Consider the following 27,107-nt stretch of genomic DNA (forward strand, 5'->3'; position numbering starts at 1 on the left):
TGTCATGTTTGTATGACTGCAGGCTTGAGAGTGGATTATCCTGCTAACCCCAAGGACAGATGACAGAGATTAAAACACTAATTCCTGTTCATAGTTTGAGGAAACAGATCCTTTTGGAGAGCTGTAGTGTTTGTGTTTAAATGTGAAAACTCATCATCACATTTTATCTCAATACAACTTTACTATAATTAATTATAAAGAGCTGGCACTTCATTTAGAAAGAGAAAACCACAAACTCATCACAGGATCTGCCCCATCTAACGGTGCATGCACATTAGCATGCGAGGTGCAGGATGTGCCAGATGAGGGCACCAGAGTCACCACAACACCGGTGGTATGAATGTACATGTGACCTGAGCTGACCTGGTTCCTGCACAAAGCTGGGCTGTTCTCACATCATTCAGTTTGTACAGTGGAGAACTGGAGCATGGCTGTTAATGAAGAGGGGCAGTTTGTTCAACTCACGTACTTTTCTGGATGTATACACGAGGACTGTGATGCAGGTTTGCACATAAACAGCACCATTCTGCCAAAACACACTGACAGAACTCTGACGCAAATAATGACATTTGAACCTGAAAGGTCACGATATGGGTTATACACATCATGTCAGGTCACGCTGCAATAATTGTCAATTACCTTCAGTGTCTGGAACACTCTATGTACTTCTCCTGTTCACTTAAGAAAATGTGTTTTCCTTTCTATTCATTTTTTCCGCTTGTCTAAAAACGTTTCCCATTCATGAAAACAATCTCTAACTGGTAACACTTGGATTTATTTTACGGGTAAATATCTATTTCAAACATCATAAAGTGTTCTTCTATGGCTACTACCTACAAATTATTATTTTCACTCATTTATTCCTTAAAGACTTTAAAGTTTAGGATGATAACTGAGATTTTTTTTTAGCCCATCTCCCTAAGACAAATGTGATGTCTTCAAATAGGTTTTCATTCCTTAAGCAAATATTTCTTGATAATATGAATAATTTAAGAAAGAGAGGACTGAAGAAGATTCATAGGAAATGATTTAATTGAATTTTGTTTTCAGCTACATCCCGTGTTTATATTTGATCAACAGACTTTTGATGACACTGAAGTTCTTTGGCAGAGGTGAGAGTTTCTTGAAGGTTAACAAGACAATCCTTTTTGTAGGATACATTATTATAAAAAATGAGACTTAATAATAATAAACAGAAAAATAAATAATTATTTATAAACAAATGTAATTTCTGTCACTTAAAAAAGGGACACTTTAATACAAGCTGGTATTTAGTTCCCCGTTAAAAAAAAATACCTAGATGTGAGCAGCTGAGCTCCACTTCTTCACATGTGACAGTAGATGGCATCAGAGTGTGAGAGATCAGAGAGGCCGAGCACACAGAAATCCAACAAGAGAGGGATTGGAGAGTCAACATTTGATTGGCCTTTTTGTGACAGTTATCATTTTGAGTCAAAGTCGTCAAAGACCTCAAAGAAATACAAAATAAAAAACTATGACCATTACAGTGTAATAGGCGTTTGCTATATGGATCAAGACCGCACCAGAAAAAAGAAACCAAAAAAAAAACTGTGTATTAAACCGTAAGTATTTCTAGGTCTGTTTTGTCGAAGGCTGAAATTTGCACTAAAGTTTTTCCATGAGTGAATAAGAAAACAGAAGCTTCTGCACTCTGTGAATATTCTCAAACAGTGGCAGAGAAATGTAAAGCTGCACATCGAATCAGTGAAGATGAGAAAATACAAACTTTAAAGTGTAAAAAATGATGTGCAGAGGTAAGAGAGTGTGTTGGTATAGACTTATTAAAGACACTTTGGGCCTACCAGGTGTAAAACTTTTTTTTTTAATCAAGGTTTCTAAAAGAGAGTGAAAAGTGATTGACGTTTTCAGACTTCATAACCTCTGTTTTATGTTATATTATGCAAAAAGAAAGTGAATCACGTGACCATTATCTGTTCAGGATGTAAGAGCCAAAGTCAAAGTGAACAACTTTAAGGATAATTGCAGGACTGAAACAGACATGTCACTGAACTTATGAACCTGACTCCAGACAAACTGAACTTGCACATCTGTATGCCAATGTTAGTAAATGGCTGTTTGAATCAAAAAGTGTCCTGCATCAAGAAACAACTAACTTCCTTTATCATATTTATATTTTATTGATTTATTATTAATATAATGTTTTACTTGCATAATGTAATGTATATTATACATTAACTGTTCATTACGCAGAAAGTGATTAGGGAGGTATTTGCATATAATTATAATTCCATGTTGATGGGCGCACGTCATGATGCAACACACTAATGTTTAGAACAGCTGGCACTGATTTATGTTTAGGAGTTTTAAATTCTAACCACAGAGCGAGTTGATAATGAGTACAATAATGAATGGTGTGGACGCAAAGTGATGTTGATGGTTCTGTACCATGAGTAACTTTTTATGGCTGTAATAGACACACACACACACGCACACACGCACGCACGCACGCACGCACACATAGTGTAAACATCATTTGGGTCATGGGTCAGTGATGACACACTGATCAATGTTCGGTGCATTAACTACAGACTGGTACAATATGTACACTCTGCTGTGTACAATGTGTACCAGTCGGTGTGGGATACTTTGCAGTATCAAGATCCTGCATGGGTGTTATAAAACACACAAACACACACACGCGCGCACACGCGCACACACACACACACACACACACACACACACACACACACACACACACACACACACACACACACACACACACACACACACACACACACACACACACACACACACACACACACACACACACACACACACACACACACACACACACACACACACACACACACACACACACACACTAACATGTACACTTTTGGTCTTCTCAATCAAACACACAAATACACACAAAGTCTTTGAGCAGCATTATTCTCTCCAACACACAGAGTCTAAGCCACAGACACCACAGTGTGAAGCCGAACACCCACACGCACAATCACGCACACACCTCTAGTCCGTCTCTGAGCAGGGAGGCCTTGGCTGGCTTCCAAGCTGATTAAATGGAGAGAAACACACACACACACACACACACACACACACACACACACACAGCATGATCAAAGATGACCGTCTCTTTACCTCCCTCCCTCCCTCTTGCAGCTTTCTCAACGTTTCCTCCAAATCACATCTCTTTCTCTCTCTACCCGTCCACTTTCTCCCACTGCATCACTCACGCTCTCTCCGCAATCACTCCGGCCGAATCAGCAGAAAAATCAATCAGCGCACACAAAAATAAGTGTAGCAGCCCGAAAGGTAACAGACTGATCCTGTTATTCCTTCGAGACTATCTAGATTCAGCTCTCCCAGCTAGGCTGTAAATGAGTGCATGTTATTTGCCAAGCAAGGTGAAGTTTGAATGATCTTGATTCCAGTATTGGTAATGGCCTCCGCTACCACTTTACATGCAATGTCTTATCAGGAAGTACCAGAACGTATGCTATAAGTAGAGAATGTCAAGTATGTCTATATGATTCCTTAATTTAGCAATCCCCCTTCAAAAAACCCCCAAACAAACCTAAATTTATATTGCACTGTTTCACAGTGTAGCAGTCCCCCCAAAACGGCCAAATCAATTGTGTCAAACTAAACAAAACGGTCAATTGCCTTTTCATATCTGACCTTGGACAAAGAAGTTGACCCCAACAACTAAGAAAAGACCCTGCAGCAATTGATCTGGAGCTTTTTTTTTTTTTACCAAATTAAATAAATCAAGGATGAATGTCTCCACTTTCAGAGTTCTTTAACCCTGCTCAAGAAAAGGAAATCAGAACGTGCAGCATCTCATGACAGCTGGGGAAACTCAGCTTGCCTATGAAGATCACAAGATTTGATTGAAAGCTTCAGAAGAGCGACTCAGTGAAACGGCAGAGAAGACGGTTTTCGATGATTACAAGCTCCTTTACATGCTTGATTTGCATATTGGCTTAGTATGCAGAAGCACTGTGAACATTTCTTTACAGATGTTTCGTCTGATGTTCTCCCTCGGGGTGCAGGTTCAGATAACTAATATGATTAACAGCTGATTGACCAGTGTTATTAAAAGAGAATGTTATTGGAGGAAAAACATAGATTCCTGATGTTTTTCTAGCTCTGTCTTTATATTGTTTTCTATTACCTCACGCACTAATTATATAATACTTGATGTTTCTGATGTTTTCAAAGTAAATGTATTTGAAGTTCATCATTAAAACTGGAAAAACTTCATCTGTTAGAAAGACAACTCATTAAAATGAAAGAAGTTCATTTGGTTGAAGCAGCTGCCTCTCCTGAAGGGAAAACCTGCTCTGAGGTCTGTCGCTCTAAGACAGACACTGGAGCAGCTGACATTCAGATGCTGTACAGTACAGGTCACCGAGTGCATGTTTAACATAGGTGGCCTTGGATGATCTGCCATGATATGGCTGGAGCTGAAAGTACTGTACACAGTCTATATGAGCTGCAGGTGTCATATAGGGAGCCTACAAAGTGCAGTTAAAGTCTGACGGATCAGCCGGCTGCATGGGGCTGCAGGAGGCTGAACTTAGTGGGCAAATCCAGGGTTAAAAGATTAGGATGTTCTTGGCTTACATGATTTTATGAGCGGAAATGAGTTAATGAGTGTTTTGGCGTCCCAGCATGTGTTTTTTTAACCAGTCCTGGTTCACACAGTACATGGGATGTGACTACTTGTCTTAGCATGATTTGTTTTAGCATGATTTGTTTTAGCTTTGAGCTTAATGCTATATTCCTGATTCTGCTTTGCACACAATGACAATTTTAACATATGGTTGTGTTGTTTTTAACAAGTTACAGTCTTGTTATGGTGTCTAAGCAGTCTGTAAAACACACAGGAATATTAATATTTACCTGTTAATTTGATGACAGAACAATGAAGAGAAATGTACATGATGTTGTCAGTCAGTAGGTCGATCAAGTAGTGACTGCTCAGGCTGACTTCTTACCCTCCCTTATCTTCTTAAAGAGTTTCTCCTGTATCTGAGCGCTATGTCATCTCTCCTCCTGACACAATCTTGTCAGAGTGAGTGAGTAGTTGAGCGAGACAGATAGAGTGAGAGAGACAGAGATGAATGTGAGGAGAACAGGTAAGTTACAAATACTGTATCTAAGATCATACAGGCTACAATACTCGGGATTTCTGGCAGCGGCCCACCTGAAAGCATCACCCAAGGCACCCGCCTGAATCGTCTATACCTTGGACCAGCCCTGTCTGTAGCAGCTACAGGCGATGTGCTCACCATGGTGTCATCTGTAGAGTGTGGTAGCTTGTGACCAGATGCAGTAGGTTATGCATGATGGGAGGGAATGACATTCAGTGTGTAATCATAATGTACCAAAAATACAAAATTAAAGGATTCTGTCCCAAACCTTGAGTCTGAGTCGAGTCTGAATTCTTTCAGGGGAAATATGTAAGTTGAGTGTGCCATGTGCAAATTAAGTGCAACTTCAGTCAAAGTCTGAAACATGAGTCTCCATCTCTGGTGTCAGCTGATACCAAAATCTTGGTACTGTAATCAATATAGAAAATAATGCTATTGGAGAAACTCTACTACCTGCTATTTGCCTAATGTAAAATGTGTTTATTAGCCAGTAAAAATGCATCTATACATGTACGGTATGTAAATGTTTGTCTGCATTGATTGGATGTATGTTAGTAGGCAGGTGTTTGCTGACACATAGAAGGTAAACAGCAGAATATAAATGCGTTTCGAGCTTGTGCTGCTGCAAATCCCACAAAAGCAAAAGTGTACGCATCACAGGTCCAAATCTGTCTGTAGCTACAGATATGACAGGAAAGAGTAGGAGAATACCAAAAGATTGTGTTAGGGGACAAAGAATTATGAAGCAATTGAGGCAAAGTGCTGAAACAGTCCAGGCGGAGAAATAAAGTACTTGAATCAAATTGTGGAGTTAGCTCGGACACTCTGAGATCTGGATTAAATACAAAAGTTCCCCTGTCTGCCAAACTGCTGATTACATATGGTGAAACATGAAGTTTGAATTAAATTATTCATATGTTACACAGGGGAACACTTCATTCCATAACCACCCACCCCACCCCACTTCAGCATTAACTCTCTTCTCTCTTTCTGCATTGTTTTTCCACTCGTTTCTTCCAATTCCTCTTGTGCTCTGTGCCAGTGGGATCGTGTCCTCCTCCGCTCCTCAACACGCCACTTTCATTCTTTTATTTACAGCAATCATCTGCTCTGTGTGTTCATTGTTTTCCCTGCTCTCATTGACTATGTGAGGCTGTGTGCGGGTGTGTATGTGTATGCTTGCATGTGCATATTCATGACTGCATTTCACATTGAGTGTGCATATATAAGGGCATTGATGGGACTTCATGTCTTTGGTTGTCTCCCCATACACAACCTTACAGTCTGTAATGGGGAAGCACATATGCATTTCTTTCTTACTTGTATGTGTGTGTGCGGGCACGCGCGTGTCTTGCTCTCGGCATCAACATCTTTTTTTGTACTTTTGAACTGTCAAGATGAAACTATCATGTTTCCAATCATTTCCTATTAAAACTTGTGCAGTGTTTTATCGGACCTGTGAACTGATGACTGGTGATTAGCTGTCTGAAAAGGAGTTACTATACATAAAGATGACGCCACAAATTGCACAACAGAACTTTAATTCAATGTATTTCATTACCAACAGATAAAAGAATATATCAGTGTTACAAATAACATATGAAGAAAAAGGGGAAAGTGATTTGTTGTATTCAAGCTTTTTAAATTGAAGATTATAGAATTACAATGTTAAAGAAGTTGCCCAATATTCAAATATTTGCACATTTGTTTCATGTTTATTTGGCAAGTAAATCAATATTTAATTGCATTGCAATTTTTTTTAGCTTGAGAACATCTCCCCAGGAAATATATTAAAATACACACAAACTGTGACACACCCCTACCTCTAATGTTTTATAAACTGCTGCAGCTTTTTTTTTTTCAAAATCCTGAAAAAAAAGTTGGATACCTAACTACTTGTTCAGTGTCTGTCGGTGTGTTTCAACCCAAAAATGTATCTTTAATTTCGGCATGAAAAGATAAAGGAAACAACTAAAGGAACATTTGCATAAAACTTTCAAACTTTAGATTTTAAAAAAAATGTGTTGATGAAGTGCGTGTCAAGTTGAGCATCAGTCGTAATGGTGACCCTCCTACAAGATTGTATAGTGGTAGATAAAAACATAACTTCTCTTTGGACTGTTCAGTTATTCCTTTTTTTGTTTTATCAGTCAATTCTGAAGATATTTACTTTGAATAAGTGTGCAAGCTCAGCTTTTGTCAGATGGGAAGTGCATTCATATAACTTCACAACACAAAGTGTTTTTTACCAGCTGAAAGTGAAAGTGTGGTGCTGCCACAGTCAATGTGTGAAACTAGCTTCTTGAGAAGAAAGGGGCTGTTATCAAAGGACTGTACAGTACTATAGTTGCTCTTGTACTTGGCTGTATTAACTTAACAATTATTTTAAATAACTAATTATTGTTGATGATTCTTTCTTTGATCATTGTGTCTATAACATGTGAAACACTAACCTTTCTGTGTGCCAACTTCACAAATATGAGTTATTAACTTCTCACAGATAAAAAAACTAATCCCAGATTTTCTTATGACACTGACCAGTCAAAAACAGCTGATTGCTCCTTTTCTTCAGGAGGACCAAGTTGAGCACAAAGTCCCTCCTTTCTTTTCAAAATCAACAAAGTTCGAGCAAAACAAGAGGCTGTACGACTGTAACCTACCCATGTAAGAATGTTAACACAGGCAGATTTGCATACAGACAATAATGAAATAAAAAGGAAAACACATTGTTCTTTGTGGGCCATTCAAATAAGTCATGTATTTCACTTAATGATGCAACCAAGTTCACACTCTCTGAGGCAACACAAAAGCTAAGACTGACCTCCAGAAATCAAAGCTCAGGGGTTTTTTCTCTCCCCTCAGTTTCCACATCCCTGCACATCTTCCACTGCTTCTTCTTTGTTTCCTCTCTCCCTCTCTCTCTAATGACCAGCCTATGTTTGGGCTGCCAAGAATGTGAGTCTGCCATGGCTGACCTTCCTCTCGCCTCTCCTCCTCGGTTTGTGTGGATGTGTTAGAATGACGGCCCTCCCCCTCATCTTTCTGTCCTCTGTAGATCGTATTCATTCAGCAGAAGCAGCGGCTGCATAATTGATTCTTCTACTGGACACACGTAGGAGCACTGAAAATCTGATATTTGGAGTTATGATAACTAATTCAGCTGCGTTGCTTTACGGCATTGTCTTTACAGTGTTAAGTCTGTTCTTCTATAGTACTACAGTCTGTATTATTTCATTTGAACTGTGCATCCACCAAAGTCAAAGTCAAACATTACAGAGTAGCATGAATCTGTTTGACTCAGTCATGCTAATGTCTTCTCACCACAAAATGAGTTTGAAACTGAAAGTAATGTCCCCCCCCGAAACCATGTAACAGAAACAACTTCCACCATCTGTGCTGCCGTAAAAAAAATATTTTCAGTTGTTTCTTCTGCAGAATCTCCTGCAGAACTTCTGCTGCTGAGGATAAACAGCCTGTGACCCTGAGGTCACAGCGTCGGAGATGGGGATAAAACCTGTGACTATTCTTTTATTGGATGGACTTCATGATAACCTACAGCTCGGCCTTCCTCCCTCTGACCTGCTCTTTCTCCTCTAATCCCTTCCTCATATATGACCTGTACAGCCTTCCTCAGCCCCTCACCCAACCAATCTAATACTTGATATTATCAGTTTAAGTCATTCTGAAAAGGCTATAGGGAGTGGAATTGAGGTATAAACCCCGAGGGGAACTAATTCCTAACACTGATCAGTCTACCAGTGTCTCAATGCAGGTATACGCGTCTCTATTTAACCTGTTCTTGACCTCTTCTTCTTCACAGTATTCATCCCCTCCAAGACATTTCAGCTGAAAGTGAAGTCTTCCGCACTCTTCTTGTTCTCGACTCTATGAAGCAAACCTTTTTCTGTCTAATTAAGAGCTACTTTCTATGTTCACACTATCTTAGCCCTATTACAGTTTATTGTACCCCCCTCCACTTAACAGAGATTGGCTAAAAAGACTGTGTGCTGTGATTAGCTGGTATTTGTTCTCCTTTGGAGACGTTTTCCAGGAAGCTGTACTGGAAGAATAAAAGGAGACGGCTGTTCATGTGCCTTTTAAAAGTGATTGTGAAATTATTTATTTAGTTTTGGTGCTTAAGCAAAAAATGTATTTGTTTTGTGTCAAAATTATAGTCAGGAAAGAAACTAAACTTACAGCTAAGAGCAATTTGAATCTTTTTCTATATATCTGTTTACATGAAGGCACTGGATTAATGTTATTAGACATTTTGGATGCATGAAGAGACAAACAAATCATTTAGCCGATATAACCATAAATAATACATTGGTATCTTTATGTTCTTTAAGTAACATGCAAACTGTTTAGTAGAGGACAATTAATGACAGACAACAATGTTTAGGTTGATTTAAATGGTTTACAGTTCAGAGCTGTCAGCACATGTAGCTGAATATCAGGTTAGCGAATAATAGTTCGTACACTAAATTGGTTGATGACATATAATGTCACATATTTTAATTAAGATTGTTTAATTGAAACTGCAGCATCCTGAGTTCTTTGCCGCCTTTTTGGTATAACATCTAAATAATCAACATCTAAAATAATTTCATCAATTCACAATCTGGGCCATGATAAAGATTAGAAAGTAAAAAGGCATAGTACAGCAAAAAATATTGGCAATATTAGCAAAAGAGATTTTAATTTAATGTATTTATATTTCATATCTTTGTTGAATAAATATACCCACCACTTTCACATACAGGCAACAAGCCAATTTAAAACACCTTAACATTATGGTAAGATCGAAGGTAGACAAAACGTGAATTTTAACTACTGGCTGTTGCTCAGTGGTAGAGTCGATCCCTAGCTCCAGCAGCAACATGTTTGACGTGTCCTTTGGCAAGAGACATAACTCCAATTTGCTCCTGCTGTTTCCGTCAGCGGCGCATGAAAATGTATGAATTGGATTAGTTATTTCTGATGGTCACTTTACACAGCAGCCTCCGCCATCAGTGTGTGAATGGGTGTGAAGGGTAAGTGTGACATGCGGTTTTAAAAGCGCTTTGAGTAGTCAGGGCCACACTAACCAAGACCAAGACATACCCAAGATCAGTGTGCTCCAAGACCAAGACAAGACCAAGACATTCGAGGATCAGACCAATTCAAGACCAAGACCAAGATCAAGGCATGGCAAGACAAAGCAAGACCAAGACCATAAATATCACTGAAAAATCATCAACTTGTGTGCATTGGGCGTGTTACTCAACGGGAAGGTTGTGGTCGTAACCGGGGGATAAAAATCAAACTAAATGAATTGAAGGCATTGTGCATGAAAATGTATGATCTAAATCTGCATATCTTTTGTTACCTCCAGCGCTATGAATCATTTCAAGTATTACTCAGATGCAATTTGCACAACCTGCTAATGTGGCCTTGAAATGCAGTAGATGTATAGATTGCAAACTGTGAACATCTGTTAGCACATAAATCAACAGACATTTTCTCAACAGAAAAGACTGTTTTTTTCCTGTTGTTTTGTCTCTTTATGCGTCTTTTACTTTTCTAACTGTGTTTCAAAGTTAAACTTCACAATGCCACACTGAATTATAAATAAGCTGTCAATCAGATCAGAAAGACTTCAAACAAGTTGTGAAATGTTTTCATTCTTCTTCTTATATGGATCATACTCAAAGAGCTTTGGTTAGATGAATTAAATCTTAACTCTGCAAAGTTAAAGGCTAAATGTGAACTGCAACAAAATCCAATTACTGCTTCATGTTAATGTTGATGAATTGCCCAGCCCTGGGAATGCAAAGCATATTCATGCTGTTTGTCATAATTTAGAGAAACAGACGTCAGCTTTTAGTGAAAAGACCCCTGATAACTGCTACTTGTGGTTGGAGTGTGTTGATTTTGTTTTTGTCAAACGAGTAATGTAGAGAGAGAGGTCCAGAGGACTGCTGATTTGATGATGGATGAGGATGTGTGTATTAACATATGCAGCTTTGTACTGTCGTTGATTGGATTTGGGGACTTCCACTCGTTTTCCCCTCGGCTTCCCCAGCCTACATTTACTCAGCGAGTACCATATTTATCACACACATTGGTTTGTACAATGTTTGTCCAATTAACATGCTAGTTTTTTTCCAGGGGCCGGCAGCTTTAACCCCCGACCTTTAAGCACATATCATGTGCGCCTAATTAGTTAGAAAGTATATCAGTGCCTGCACTTTCATGGGATTCTCTTTCTAAAATTAGTCAGCTGGAGGCGTTAACAAGATAGCAGAAGACAGAGCTTTCAGTAAACACATGGAGCTAGTATTGGTTTAATAAGCAAGCTAGCTTTGGCAGTTGTCAGGATTCAGCCAAAAAAATCCATTTCAATCATTTTTCAACAATTTGCTTTGTGTAAGAAATATGTTAATCTACATTTATATCACTGGCAAAATGCAGGAAAACAGTTTAAAAGAAACTAGCATATACCTCGATATCAAGCATTCCTTAACACTTTGCACTAACTAGTATGTTATATATTTGCTAAGCTTATATATAAGTAGATGCTTATGCAGCATTAAAAAGTAAAGTTTAAAGAGAGTTTGGTGAAATAAGTTTAATTTGTCCACAGAATCAATAAAGTAATAAAATCAAATTGCCCTTCATCCCATTGGATATTGATATTTTATTTAAATGCCTTCACAGCACGCCCTGTGCCAAATTAACTTTGACATTTAACTTTATGTTTCGCCCAGTATGGGTATTGTGTCATATCCAGTCTGTGCTGTCTTTGTATGTCAGTATCACACACATTACATGTAAGAGCGCGGTCACACTGGAAATGTTGTCCTGTACCGTGCTTAAGCACGATTGCCCCCCCCTCCACAGTCCCCCGCTGGCCTACACAGCCTACGGTCACACTGCTACCGATCTGTTTTATTGTTTTATTCTGTATTTCAGATTCTGTTCTTTTCAAGCTCATAAGTCGAGACTTCAAGGTACAGTTTTAATACCATACAGCAGAGAACAAATGGCTCTATGTTATGCTAATAGGTTTGGTAGCCAGGAAAAAAGGGTCAGTTTGGCAGAAATTGTCCAATGAAATACATTTCCATTCATGCCATTTAACTCAACACATTACAGCACACACAACAGTTATATACCTAATATATTTTCCAATCTCCTACATAGCTGCATTTCAGGCCATGCAGGGCCCGTGTAACTGTCCTGGTTGCTTACTGCACCTGATAGTCTTGATGTATTTAATGCATAGAAGCCACTCTATAGGAGGACAGCTGACAGCAGGGCCTCAGATCATGCTGACACACTGAAACAAGCCGGCCAAGGACTCTGTGTCCGTCCAAGTTTCAATCAACATGCCAACAGGCAGCCAAAAGCCCAGAGGATGGAATAAGTTTGTAGAAAGACTTGTAGATGGCTGACAGATAGATGAGTAAAATCGACAGGATAAGAGAGGATGACACTGAGGGATGAGAATCAGATTAGGGGGGCAGACAGGGAAAGAAGATTAGGTGAAAGGGAAAGAAGGGAAGCCAATACAGAAAGGTGTAAGCACATGTGAGAATAAAAGAACCAAGACTGAGTCTGAAATAAGTCAACAATTAATGTGTTGTCAACAATATAGTGAGTTTGCCATTAAAGTACCCATGAAGTTCATGAACATATTTTCTGCCTCTTTACGTGTGGGTGTGTGTGTGTGTGTGTGTGTGTGTGTGTGTGTGTGTGTGTGTGTGTGTGTGTGTGTTTTGTGTGTGTAGACATCTCTGTTTATGTTGTGTTATTTCACAGACAGGCATAGAGCTGGTAACAGGGTAAAGGTTAATAAGACATTTCATGGTAAATTGCATTTGACAAAAATTGATACCATCTTCCAAGCAATTAAATAACAATAAATAGAGAATTACCTCCCAGCTACCTTTAGACAACAGCTAACTTCAGCATTCAATCATTAGCTAAATTAAATAAGCATTGACGTTGTTGAGTTCATTAAATGGAATGAAAAGCAATTGTAAAACCCCTCCCAAAAAAGAGGGGGGAAAAGACAACAGTCAATTATTTATTACCACAGGCTTGTTTATATGTGTGTGAAAAGCAAACAAGTACAAACTTCCAAAGTGTATCACCTTAAAGGGTTCTACAGTAGTGTACTTTTTGAACTTAAACATTCACTACTTTTTATGTTCTTCAGTTAAAGGTCCAGCACTATGGGTACTGCGAGTTCTTCTTTGCATAATGTATAGTTTCGTGTTTAAAGACAGAAGCACACAGATGTTAACAAACAGCTGTTGATCGCAATGGTCCGATGGACAATAATACAGTGCAGAACAACCTGCCCATGTTTTTAATTTTGCAAAGAGTCACAGAGCAAAAAAAAAACCCCTGCCCTTTATAAGCTGACCTATTTTAATGCGATGTGATATCATGCATGTTTTAACAGGGATGTTCTGGTCAAGAGGTAAAAAGTCAGGAGGGAGAAACAAGCAAGAGAGAGCTTATTAAAAAGATTCCTAATTGCCCTGTGTGCAACCACCAATTAAATTGGTAATGAAGCAGCTTCATTATAAAAGGAACAACCCTGAGGAGGAGAAAATGACACATACATCAGCGGTACTGCACAAGAAGCTGCAGTTATGTGTGAAAATGAGGTATGGATTTGTCCTGTATTTGTAATAAGAAGCTACATTCAGGAGCCAGTTAGCTTAGCATAGCATTTAGTCCATGAGCAGAGGAAAGTTCTACTTAGTTCTGTCAAAAGGATTAAGAAAATTAGCATGCATTTTCAAATGTGTATTATTGATATAACCTACTACAATTTGTAGTAGGTTATAAACTGAGACCTATCTTTGAAATACAGTTTGTCCTTTGGGAAACACTTTAACACACCTTGTTAATTAGCCAGAGGAATGTTGGTAAAATGTAGCAACTCAATGCGCTGAAAACAAACCCTTAAGTATGTGAGCTGATGGCTCGCCAAAAAGTAAGGGTTTATGTAAACAAACAAGATACAATGTGCTAATTAGTGAGATTTAGAGGTGCTAGTGGCCAGGCTTTGAACACTTTGCCTGGAGACAAATTGACTGTTACTTGTCTGTTGTTAGATCCATCCCTGCAAGTAGTTCTATGCATATAATACATAGTACATACAGTAAATCTGTACCAATTCATTTTCCTGATACACAATGCTGACAATAAATGTATGAATGGTCTTCCCTTGCAAAAAAAAGGATTGACATCTACTTTCCCCAGCTCAGGAAGACAGCAAATAGATGAAAGCAAACAGTACCTGTAATAAAATAAGTTTCGGAAAGATATTACTACTTCTGCTATAACACCAAATTCCATGCTTAAGGCAGAGTTTTTTTAATTTATTTTTTTATCACTGTCATCAAAATTTTGCATCAAAACAACATAGAGGAGGTCAATCCTGTGTGTCTGCTTTTCAATAACTAAATACGTTTTTTTTTTCCACATTTGTTCCATCTATGCAGTTTTTCTTTGCACTGTCTTTGTGACAATTTTGGTTAGTCAGGATTTAATGATGCCAGCATGAAACTTAAATGAATTACATGTAAAGTCATACTGGTTTAAGTGCAGGGTTAAAAAGTGGAGATTTACAGTTATACCTTTGACACATGCTACTCATTTTATAGAAACACAACATCACACAAACTAAAAGTTTAAAAAGCAAACTTCTTGAAAGATTACAGTGACTGGGTATTGCTTTTATTATCAATCTGAAAGAGACACTTCTCATCCTCCCCTGTCGAACAGGTATGTCTGCAGGAAACTGGTGCACGTGTCCCTGAGCCCAGGCAGCACTCAGCAGCATAAACACTCACCTACATGTCCACACACACTCAACAACATGATTGCAGCAATAGTCTCAGGGAGCTCTGCGATGACTCATTCAATGCTCCAGTTTCATGTATGTGAGCACACAGACACACAGAGATAATGAGATCTCCTCCAGCTCCCATCGGCCTCATGTGCCCTTTAATGCGGCAGCCGGTCAACTGAGCCACTTAGCCCTATACGTAACTACCTATACACACTTCACGAGCCACCTGATTGGCCCAAGTAGGTCAGTGCTTCCTAAACATGACTGAGCCAAAGACACACACACACAAAAAAAAAAAAAACACACACAAGTTGCTTGTGAGCGTGCCGGCACACACAAACAAGCTGGCCATCTGATTGGCTGACGTGTGTCTGCGGTCTATACATCACTGCATGTCTGAGCCACAGGTGGCTGGGGAAGGGTTGCCGTTGCCGTGGCAACACGAAGCAGTGGGCGGAAACATGTTGTGGCACTGTGATGTGAGGAGACTATCAATGATGGAGCATAATACATGTATGACTCCCTCTGAGGGCCGAATGGGAGAGGACAGAGGGTGTCTGAGGTAAAACGAGGACAAGTGTGGGTGGAGTCTCATCCATCTTTGTCTCAGCCTGTCCTCCACGTCATTTGGTCTCTTTGTTATTGGTACATGAAGCCGTTATATAGATTAATGCATGTGAATTATCTCTCATGACTTGATATATATTATTACTGTATTGTTGAGATGTCCTAAAAATATTCACACACACTGAAGTCATTTAACCAAGTTTGATACTGAAAACTTATTAAATTGCACAGAGCTCCATGTGAACATATAAAAACCATTTCAAATGTGCACCAACATGAAAGATGGCACCATGTGGCCATGAAAAATGACTGCACTTTGAGTGCAGTGCAGATAAGAAAGACCAACCGAAAAGAAATTTCTTCACATTCTGTTCTGGAGTAATGAGATCTCAAATTTCAAAGCACTGCTGTTGTCTGAATAAAAGAGATTGTAAGGGCACTTCTTCTGTTTCATGCATCCCTGTTGGGAGGCTTTTCTTTTGCCCTGACCAACTATTCTTTTTGATTGCTTGCTATAGATGTGTTTTTTCTCCCCCATGAGAAGTTACTCTTGGGCAATTTGATGCAAATGAAAACAAGCCACAGCAAGAAAATGAAATGTGGCTTTAAGAGGACTCCTATATAAATAATGTAATTCAAACACACAGCGGACTGAGTCCAATTCTTATGTGTAATGCAAATGTATACACCTTTAAGACTTAAAATGTACTGCATACTAATATGCTTACAATGTAAATGCTAAAAAGCTTACATTTAAAGGTAGGATGTTCTCGTGATGTTCACCTCAGACTATACACTAAGCACAGATCAGGCTGGAGGATTATTTTATGTTATGCAGATATTTGGTTTCATATCAATGAACAAAACAAAACCCAATTCTTAAAGTGACAATGCTAGAGAAAAAAAGCTGTGGTATAATGGACATGATTTTAAGATTATAGGAAACATGAATAAATGTTCAAAATGTCATGGAAACTTGTGAAACAGTAGTCAAGATATTTCTGTGTAGACCAAAGTGCTGTACTGTTACCAAGTTCCATCCTTAGGCCATGAAGCCTGAATGGCACACATTTTTTAAACACATGTATTCTTTTTCTAATTCAGACAGAGCTAAATACGTTAAGAGTAGTGATATAATCAGAAGACCTCCAGGAGTGGATTTCACATCCATTTTTAAGTATGCATTTGAAAATGCTTAAGTTGAGAAATTTAGCACGATTTGAGAAAAATGGGAAACTAACCACAGTTATTCTGATGTTTAAATCTGCCCCAAAAACTGGTATCATGTTAAAAAAAATGGTATTAGGATATCTCTGGTATTTATTGGACAGATGTTAGCAGCTTCACACCCAAAGAAGGATTTTTACTGGTAAAAAAAACCCATTTCTCTCACACAGCCTGACTTCGGCTCTGGTTGGTTTAGATTAGCCTTGGATATCGTTAAATCACAGAAACACATCTGCACATAACAATCTCAGACTTTACTGTGAGAATAATGTTCACTAGCTGATCTCTGTGAGTTTCTCTCCACAGAAACCACTTAGTGTCTAAGATGAACCTTTCCACTTTACTCCCATCAGACCAGCTTTTATACTGTGATTTTCCACACTGGCACCACTTGTCTCTTAATTGGCCATTTATATATTTTCTTCACAATAGTTCTGAGATTGTTATGTCATGATTGGCTTCAACAGTGGCCTGCAACTTACTTGGTGTGTTTCCCACTTGTGTGTAAAAAAAAGAAAAAAAAAAAAGAAGTTATTTATTGGGCCTTTTTTTGATAGGACTGTTGAAGAGACAGCAAATGTTAGGAGAGCAGATGGATCGGGGAATGACATGCAGCAAAGGGTTGAGGTCAGATTCAAACCTACAGCCACAGCGATTAGGACGATAGCCTCGTATATGGCGCACGCAACAAGTGCTAGGCTATCCGGCACCCATTCTTTTAAGTCTTTCTAGGTAAATTGGCTGTCATTTTGGCTAAAATATGCAAATCTGCTCTAAACACATAGCATCACTGACCAATGCTCAGCTGATGGAAATATAATTATTTTTGCAGGTGAAGTGATCATAAACCAAACCGAAAAATCTGAGTAGATAATGGTAAAAGATAAGAGTCAGGAATTTACATGACCAACATCATTAGGACAGAATGTCTGAGAATCACGAATGACTCTCTCTCATCCCAAAGGAATTTCAAAAACATCCATGTGGTAAATCACAAACCAACATGTGGACGTAATCACTTAGTTTTTATTGTGAAGCAAGTATTTATAATTGCCAACAGTGGGCAACTCCACTGGCTGCAAAAGGAACCTGATTTGAATTAATTTAACAGAAAATGACCCTGACCTCATCTGGATTAAATGCCTCAGTTAACATTTGCAAAAGAGTTCATGGTCTTGATATTCAGTTTCAAGTCACTGCAATATGTGATGAAGCTCCGTTAGTAAATGATTGTCATATTTTGAATAACCTCAATAATAAAGTAGGATGTGCTTCAGGTTGTGGCTAACTGTAGGTCAATACCAGAGCACCATGTCAAATCGGATGGATGGAACAATGGGTTTCCACCCTCTGGTCTAGTGGTCATTTCTGGGTCTCACAAAGCAAGATGGCCGTTGACAAACTAATGGGTGAGGTAGTGGTGTCCACCTCATACAGTATATACAGTCAAATGAAGCATGATTATCAGAGAAATTATGCTCACTTTTCATTTCATCTTGAGTGTTCCTTCGAGCTCCATCTTTCACAGTGACGTGTATTTCTCTGCTCTGTTTAAGGTATCTGTATGTTCTTTTAAGAGTTCACATTCAGCGAATGGCCTTTACTGCAAAAGCGCTGTCTCCATCTCTTGTAATCTCCTCCCTGTCTCAACTTTGGATCATCTAATGCGTCAGAAATGCCATTTAAATGTCAGTTAGTTATAGGAAGATAAGATATGAAACCTGAGGGTACTTATTCTTTGGATACAATGTGACTGAGCTTTCTGTAAGAGGAGACGAAAAACTAGACAAACAAGGAAGAAGAAAAAGGTACTCACATCTGCATTCTTCTCTTTACTTTAAGTGCTTTTCTCCTCCTTCTTCTCCTCCTTGTCACACAATGTGGATCTTCCCTGCGTTTACTCTTCTTACTTTCACAGTCTTATAATGCTCTGACTTAAGTCTGCCAAGAAGTTCTTCATTTTTTTGTGGCTTGCCTCCAGAGTAGAAAAAGCTGATGAGGCTTTCCGAGAACTTCTCCAGCTTCTTCTCTAGAGGTTTGACAGGGGTGAAGGAAGAGGAAGCTCAAGGCAGGAGGAACTTCTGAGTCTTTTCTGTGATCTCCGAAGGCCTCTCGGGGCAAGTGCTGGTTGATACTACTGCTTGGAGCTTGGGGATGATGTGACTATGCTGAGAGTCAAATGAAGAGAAATTGCCTGCTGTGAAACACTCCCAAAGCTCTCACTTTCAGTGCTTCTCTGGAGACCTCACTGACTACTGTTGCTATACTCCTGCCTCTAAGACAAATGGAAGATGTTGAAGTGAGTCGTCTACTGGGTGGATTGAAGCACCAGGATGTCAAGCGCAAGTTACCAGCTGGGTGTAATGAAGCACCAAGAGAGTGAATGCTGTTGCTTTTAGTTCTCGTCTGTTGACTAAGAGTCTATCTAGAAGTTGGTTGAGGTATTTTGTTGCCTGTCGGGCATATTGTATTGACATGTGAGGCTATTGTGAGTGTTTAGCTTCCTTTCTGGACACACAACCTTTTCCTTTTTGTAATAACCAGCCTAAGGTCCAGGCCACAAGTGTGGATCAGTACAATTTGAGGCAGTGAGCAGGTCTGAGCTAGCAGGTGGAAAGAGGTCCAAGGTCCTCGCTGGTTGTCACTGTTGCAGTGAGGAAAGCTTGAGAGGCAATACAGGTTGTTGTGGTAACAGTGAGAGGTCAGAGGTCTTTGCTCCGTGTTCCAGTCACTGGGTTGGCTGATTCGGTGAAGGAGGTAGGCAGTGGGAGAGATTCCCTGAGGTAAATGAAGAAATGTTGCACGAAGAAAAGACAAAAAAGGAACTGATGCTGGACAATAAATTGTTTTTTTTTTTTTTCCTTTTCTATTTCTCTGGGAGGTAGAAAGCAGACGTGTTCTTTTCCTCTGATTGAATCAGAAGATGAGAAGTGGACGGGAGGTAAAACTGTGCTGTATCAATCTTCAGTCTTTTCTTCAATCTTATGTCATTTTAAAAAGAATGCTGGTGCTTTTTTCCAGGGTCCATCTGATCAGGGCAATGCTTTGCTCGGCTTTGTTACATTTACAGGCCGGTTTCTTCAGGGGCTCCACCTACAAGAGAGAAATCACAAAGGCAGGTCAGATTTTTGCACAGAAGACACCAATATTATCGCAACTGATATCATTTGACTTCAAGTCATTTGTTCAATGTTAAGATTCTGGTTGATATTTTGAAGAACAGAGTGTCCTGTCACAGTCAGAGGGGCGCTCAGTGTGGTGACTAGAGGATTCAATGAGTTCTTCAGACTGAACAGCAGAGCTTTTAAGAACTTTATCAAGTTGCTATGGTATCATATCGGATTTTAATGTTTTGTATTAATTGTTACCTGCCACCCTAGTATCTAGTATCTCATCAACTTGAGAAAACAGCATTATAGGTATATTAAATGGTATTTTTGACTTTTTCATTCCCTTGAAAGCTGTACTTAAAACAATGTTACTGATTCCTACCAGTACACCATTAGCTTTATGGCTCATAGCAAAGTCAAGGTGTGCTAGGAGCTGTGCAGACCAGAAATATCTCTTCTGACAAAGTTGTATCGAGGATTTTATCTATGTACTGGCGCTTGCATTGCAGAAGGACCTCATGAGACTGTAAAGATATTTCAGGTATTAATCAAACCTTCAGGTGTCATAACAAACAGAGTTACAGCTTGCGGAAGTCTTTAGAATTTGATTGCGATCAAATGAAAACATTAATAGCGGAGATATTTTATTCTTAAGCAAGTGACCATGGTATAAACGGGATGCCATACTTCAAATTGTCCATTACCAGGGATTTACGACCCAAGAAAAAAAAACAGCAACACATCTTGGCCTTGACATTGTCTATAAATAACTGATAATGGACTCCTCCTCAAGTATAATACCCTATATAAATCAAACAGCATGCGGATCAGACTCATGTCCCACCCTCTGCACACCCACATTCAACTATAAATGTTCATGCAAAGAACCTCATGACTGTTCATGAATGAATGACCCTGCTGATTAAATGGTATATGATGGTGGGATGTAAATGTTGTCTATGTGAATAACTTTATTTCTAGTGTGGACTTTCTGGGATGCAACCCTTACCAAGCACGCGAGGGACTGGATGGAAAGAAGTATTTCCCCATGTTTTGAGTAATGAGGGATTTTTTAAATGACCACTTAAAAATGGACTTTCTCTACTGGGATTATGGGGACATTATCATGAAAGCAATCTTAATCATAGGTAAGAACATCTACCAAGCTGTAGAAACAGTGGCTACAATCACATACATACTGATGGAAGATTTATTTGTATGCCATGTTCTTGTTGTCAAAGACATCCCAGACTTCTAAAGGTGATTCATGCATAAGAGGGGGGAAAAAAACAACCACATGTTTGTGCATGTAACAACAGCTCCGAAGTGCGTTGAAAGCAAATAAGACACAAGTGCATATAGTGGCCGCTCTGCCATAACAAAGGCTACAGTGCTTGTTCAGTATGCAAAGCAGCTACTGGGTGGAAAATCTATTGTTGGCAGCCCACATTTGAATGCACACAATGTACAGACACACACACACACACATTCAAACACACGCGTTCTCCGTTAATCTTCCTCCATCTGTGCAATCTCGCTTGGGTCTATGTAACACACACAGACATGCATCTCTTTGTGTGACTTTTTTTTTCTCCCCATGTAGACAAATGCCAGGTAGATTTATATGCAAGAGACGCAAACACACTCAATTAAACTGAGACACAGCAGGAATATTTATTAAACAGTGTACAAATACATGACGAATAAACAACTCTTCATAATTTAACATGAAATAATACCAATAAGTGCTGTTATTTGTGATTTCTAAATGCACAAAGGTGTGAATGTAATGTGACCACAGATCTGGACACTGGTATTGGGAGTGGAAACTCAGGGCCTCTTATAAAAAACTGTGGCGCAGTTACCACCTGGTTTCAGCAGATGTTTTTTTGCTCCAATCTATTAGCGCTGGTGTTTGTGAATAACACTCTTTTTTTTTGCAATGAGGCTTATTCGCTAGGAAAGGGGCCCGTTTTCTCTGAATGACTGCATAACTGCACATTTAAACTCACACAACCAGCACAAACACGCACCAACACAGAGCTGCTGTTCGCTGTGCAGCGCAGTTAGGTGTGTGTTTTATGAATTAGACAATGTCTTTTGGATTCATTTGCAAAGCCACACAGTCCTGAGTCAGGCCCTCAGACTGAAAATGACATTTAACCGTCCCGTTTGTTTTGTTTTTGAGCCTCTTGTAGGTTTTGTTTTGTCTTCATCCTGTCATCCTTTATTGGTCTTTGTAGTTTTTTGTGTCTCTGTCTATGTAGTTCTTTTTGGTGTCTTTGTTTAGTTGTTTTGTTACTCTTTGTTGCATTTTTTTGATTTGCTATGTTTGTCCATGTAATTTTGTATGTTTACTGTATTTTTTATAGCAGTTTTGTGTCTCTTTGTAGTTGTTTTTGTTTATGTACTTGTTTGTGTGTATTTGTATTCCACTTTGTTATTTTGCGTGTCTCTACAAAGGTTTTGTCATACTGTGTGATCATCTAAAACATGTTGTTGTTGATTTGGAGTTACTCTGTGTTCCTTTGAGCGTCTTTTTGTTTCTTTGTGTTTTGTTGTTGTTCTTTTTTTTTTTTTTTAAATGTCTTTGTGGGTTTTTTTTTTCCAGTTGTTTTGTGCTTCTCTGATATTGTTTGTGATATCTTTATAGTTGTTTTGTCTTTGTGGGTTGATTTTGTGCATTTGTGGCCATTTTGTAAGTCTCTATGAAGATTGTGTTTGCTTTATATATTTTTCACGACATTATTACGATCATTTTGAGTCCTTTTGAGGTAGTTTTGTGTTTCCTTATGACCATTTGATTTAACACTATGCTATTCCACACCTTTTACTGTACACCCTCCGTCATTCTTCATGCTACTGAGAAGCAAAGAAAGCAGCTCCTTTGACTCTAGTTTGAAAATGCACAAAGGTGGGAAATCAAATTCCTAGGTAGGTTCTGCCACCCGTGCCAATCCAAACAAAACCTCATGTCAAGGTGAGAAGTCAAGAGTTGCTTAACCACTGTAGAATGAATCTAGGGTTGCACATCCAAACCTGTCCTCTATGTTCTTCTTTAACTTCTATGTTGTGGCTAAAATCAACATGACATGGCATCGCTTGACAAGGCTCCTCCCTGTCACATAAAGGAGGCAAACAAATGAGACCTCAGCAGAGGGGCTAATTAAGCAACAGCAGGAAGTGCCAACTAAAAGAGACATCAAGATTAATCTTATGGAAGAAGACTGAGGGAAAGGGAGCAGGGACTAGAGGCAAGAGCGTTTTTTTTTTTTTGTTCAATATGAATCACTCTATAAACAGGAGGGGGAAAAAAAGACCTTCCTCCCCCGTCATCTACAGTGACAGATGTACAGTACAGGCTGCTATCAGTAGTTTAACAGATATACTGTAAGAGTGTGAAAAGTGTGCGGCTGGTTGCCTGCCAAATTAGCTGTGAAAAAAAATCCATCACCAAAAAAAAAAAAAAACCATTTGGTGGCTGGTTAATGAGAGAAACAGAGAGAATGGATGAACGAGTGGTAATGGAAGGAAATTGGACCAATTTAAGGGTTTTCCCTGAAACTGTCCTCACTCTCTCTTATTCTTACCATTATGATCAAGTGTTTGGATACAGTTTGTGCGATTCATGAGGTGATTGGTAGGTGTATTTGTATCCTGTCCTGTTTCCAGCCCTAACCTTGGACCTCAGAAACAAGGAAGGAAATCCAATAAAAGTTATCCTCCAGGCATTAGTATCACATTGGTGTCTTTCCTGGCACACTGACCTGGAACACGGTGCAGGCACGTGTGTTTGTAGAAAGAACAGTTTCTTGGCTGAGGCTCTGTCTTTGGAGTTGGCAGCAGGTAGCAATGAGGTCATATAGTATTTGGATCGAGGCTCTTTTTTTTTTTTTTTTTTTTTTTTGCATTACTCTTTCCGCCTACACTTTTGGACGCGGAATGATTTTTTTCGCTCCCTAAAAAACACCCACCGATCCGCCTACACACATTCAAGTGTGTGTATTCAGGCCTGTGTGTGTGTGTGTGTGTGTGCGTGTGTGTGTTGTTACAGCTTCTGTCGGCCTAAGCAGCAGTCCCAATACTTTACTTACACTCGAATAATTAAAATGTTTAGCAGCAGCTTCTACTAAGACAAAGGACACATGCTCCAAAAAAGCTGAAAAAAAACAAAACAATAGTAATAAAAAAAAGATTACAGCATAATCTGTGAAGATAATTGAAAATCTTTCCGGGCTTTGAAGCTCCTCTTGCACATGTGCGATTTTTAATCTGGTGAGTAGCTGCTCTGTAAAATTAGAATGCAGTGTGTGTCAGTGGGTAGAGCTGTGTTGACAAAGCATTGTATTTACAGGCAATAATAGAGTACATATGAAACTATAGGTCAATACTATAGGTCAATACTACTTGACAGCTCAATGTGAAACTGGTGAAACCTGTTTCAGCAGTACATTATGTCCTGTAGTTTGCAGGCAGTAAACTGCCGCAGAGGATGATAACATCACTGCTCTGTTCTGGTGCTGGGCGTGGTGTTAGAGATATGGTACATTGTGTAATGTATATTTTTCTGACAGTCTTCAAATCGCACTGGTGTATTCCCAAGTGTCACAGCCAGCCTGCAAACTAATCTCTATCCCTTTATCTGAGAGATATGCAGACACACACAGAGCTGGCAAGGAAACTGCAATCAAACCTGGGAGAAAATATTACTGATTCAAAGTGGCCATCATTTAATGAATATCAGATAAGAAACATGCTGGAGTACATTTCTTTTTACAATTTTTAAGCGTGATGCAAAAGACAACATCAAACTTTGACATCACGCCATGGCCACGCCCTATTTTGAAACCTAGTGATTTGAGCACAACTTTATTTCTTCAACTTGTCTACTTTCATTTGATACCAAACTTGAATTGATCAGATAAACGCTCTCAGGCGGATGCTTTCAAACAGGTACCCTGTAAACTGTGAAAATATCGCGTTTTTTGACAATCAAAAAATCATAGCGGACGTCCTGTTGACATTAGAAGATGACTTCCACTGACTTTTTTGTAGGTATCGGCATGTTCAACATGTACACAAATGTTCATGTATGTGGACAAAGAAACTATTGTTAAAAATCAAGAAGTGGCTCCGTTGAGCCATTTTGCAAACTTCCTTCTTAAAAAAGCCAAAACATAAAATTTTTCGCTGAACCCGATGACCGTGGAAATTTTGCTGAGTGAGCAAGACAGCCAGCTGATGACTTTGAACGTCCTCCATATTTGTTTGATCAAGCAAGTTTCTGTGAGATCTTACTACTAACGACAGATGTGTGGTCTAGCGGCCCGGGCCGAGTCCTGTAGTGTGGCCGTTTGGAGGATTATAATGTTAAAAATTGGTTGAAACTGTCTTAATGTCTGTGGTCTCCTTTAAAAATCGTTTCAGATTTGAAAGTCATATAGTGTGTAGCCAGCTTAAAGCACCTTCACAAATGCACTGCACTTCTGAAAATGTCTGTACATTACCTAGAAGGGCTGCGTGTGAGAACGCACAAAATTATCTAGAAATTGTCTAAAGTTTACAGGCAAGGTGCTTAAAACAGGTCTTAGACGATAGGAGGAGGGGTCCTTGCTTTCTAGTCAGGATTTAAAGGCTACTACTTACATAAAAATACACTTACCGTAATCATCACAGTGTAACGCTAATTTACTGAAACTTCAGGGATATCAATCTGTTCATCAAGGAAGCTCAAGTGATAGTAAATCAATTTCACCTTCTCTGGTGCAAATAAAAGTAACAACAGGTTCAATGGAGAGGCAAAAGTAAAACAACCCACTAAAAGGGCTATTTTTTTAGCATGAGGTGTCCACAAACAATTTGCTCTCTTCTTATCGCTGATGTGTGATTACATTGTTTTTGAGCAGTGTTGAAGAGCTCAAAGAACAAAAACTGACATAAAATCAGATATTACTAATTTTTTTACAAAATGTTTTAAATGATAGATCAAATATATTTAAATGGAAAATGGAAAATGTCCCTATATCATGGGTTAATATTCAATGCACATTGAGGCTTGTCAGTGTAGATTCTGTCCCACTGTGAGGTCTGTGGTTGATTAAGCTCTCAATGCAGTTCTGACACCGTGGAGAGCTCTGAATACAGTTTATGCTCCGTGACACTTGCAGGCTGTGTAAATAAGAAGCAGACACATCTGTATGCAGGTTACGACTCTTGTGCAGTCCAAGCTAACTGGGACTCAAGGGAATGATTTAAAGAAGCTGAGTAAGGCCCCACACAAAGAGTAGAAAGCTGATCTACAGAATAGTACGGACTGCATACAGAGAAGAATAGTGTCTTATTATCAGTCCAGTCATGACAAGGATCAGCTGCAGAACGACTGACACTGTAGTTTAATTTTCAGCATGCCAATGTAGAATCTATAGTACAAGATGTACAAGGCCATTAACAAGACAGTAACAGTAACTTACAATTCTAAAATGTTGAAAATTGTAACTGGTATTTTTGCTGCAATGAATGTGGAAACAAGGACAAAAATACTAACCAGGGGGGGTGCTGTTTGCTTTGGGACATAAGTATGTAGCTTATTGGACACACATTTACTGAATGCAGACACCATTTCCAGATCACACAAAGCACAAAAGACAATGATATCTAGTTATGTTTCAGGTCACCTGTGTGTTGGATTATAAATTACCTAAAACAAGCTGAAACTCATGCACCACTTTTAATTGTAGTTTTGCAGCTACTATAGTTCAAACTACAGAAGTTGCTAATAAACAGCTTCTCAAGAAACGTTCTTGTTTCCAACTTTAAACTCTTTAAGTTAGCTGCTTGTTGACAGCTCTGCAGCTTCCTCTTAGCTGCCACAGTTCTTCAAACTAGCTTTATGTGTACAACTCCTGCTGCACGTTAACATCTTTCCACAATAGCTGCTTATTAACAGCTCTTTGATTTAGCTGCATGTTACTCTTCAAGTAAACTTCAAGTAACATTCTTTAGAACTGGCCAGAATCCAATTCAGTCAAAAAAACAAAAACAAAATAAAAAACTGTTTTGGTTCCAACCGGTACGAGGATTAGGGCCGCGTTAAATTATTATTATTTTTTTTTTAATTTCGAGATTAAAGTCGTAAATTAACGAGAATAAAGTCGTAAATTTACAAGATTAAAGTCGTAAATTAACGAGAAT

The 27,107-nt window shown here is 39.0% G+C and overlaps 1 protein-coding gene across 1 annotated transcript in view; it reads right to left on the minus strand.

Annotated features, from left to right (window-relative positions):
• The window catches only part of LOC132995381 (thyroid hormone receptor alpha), a 95,844-nt gene that overhangs the window by 36,103 nt on the left and 32,634 nt on the right, over positions 1-27,107 (minus strand). The window contains exon 3 of the mRNA XM_061065336.1: positions 18,623-19,899. The gene's annotated coding sequence lies outside the window, so the exon portion shown is untranslated. The remainder of the gene's footprint in view (positions 1-18,622; positions 19,900-27,107) is intronic.

The sequence above is a fragment of the Labrus mixtus genome, chromosome 20, assembly GCF_963584025.1.
Source record: "Labrus mixtus chromosome 20, fLabMix1.1, whole genome shotgun sequence".
In the NCBI taxonomy this organism is placed as follows: domain Eukaryota; kingdom Metazoa; phylum Chordata; class Actinopteri; order Labriformes; family Labridae; genus Labrus; species Labrus mixtus.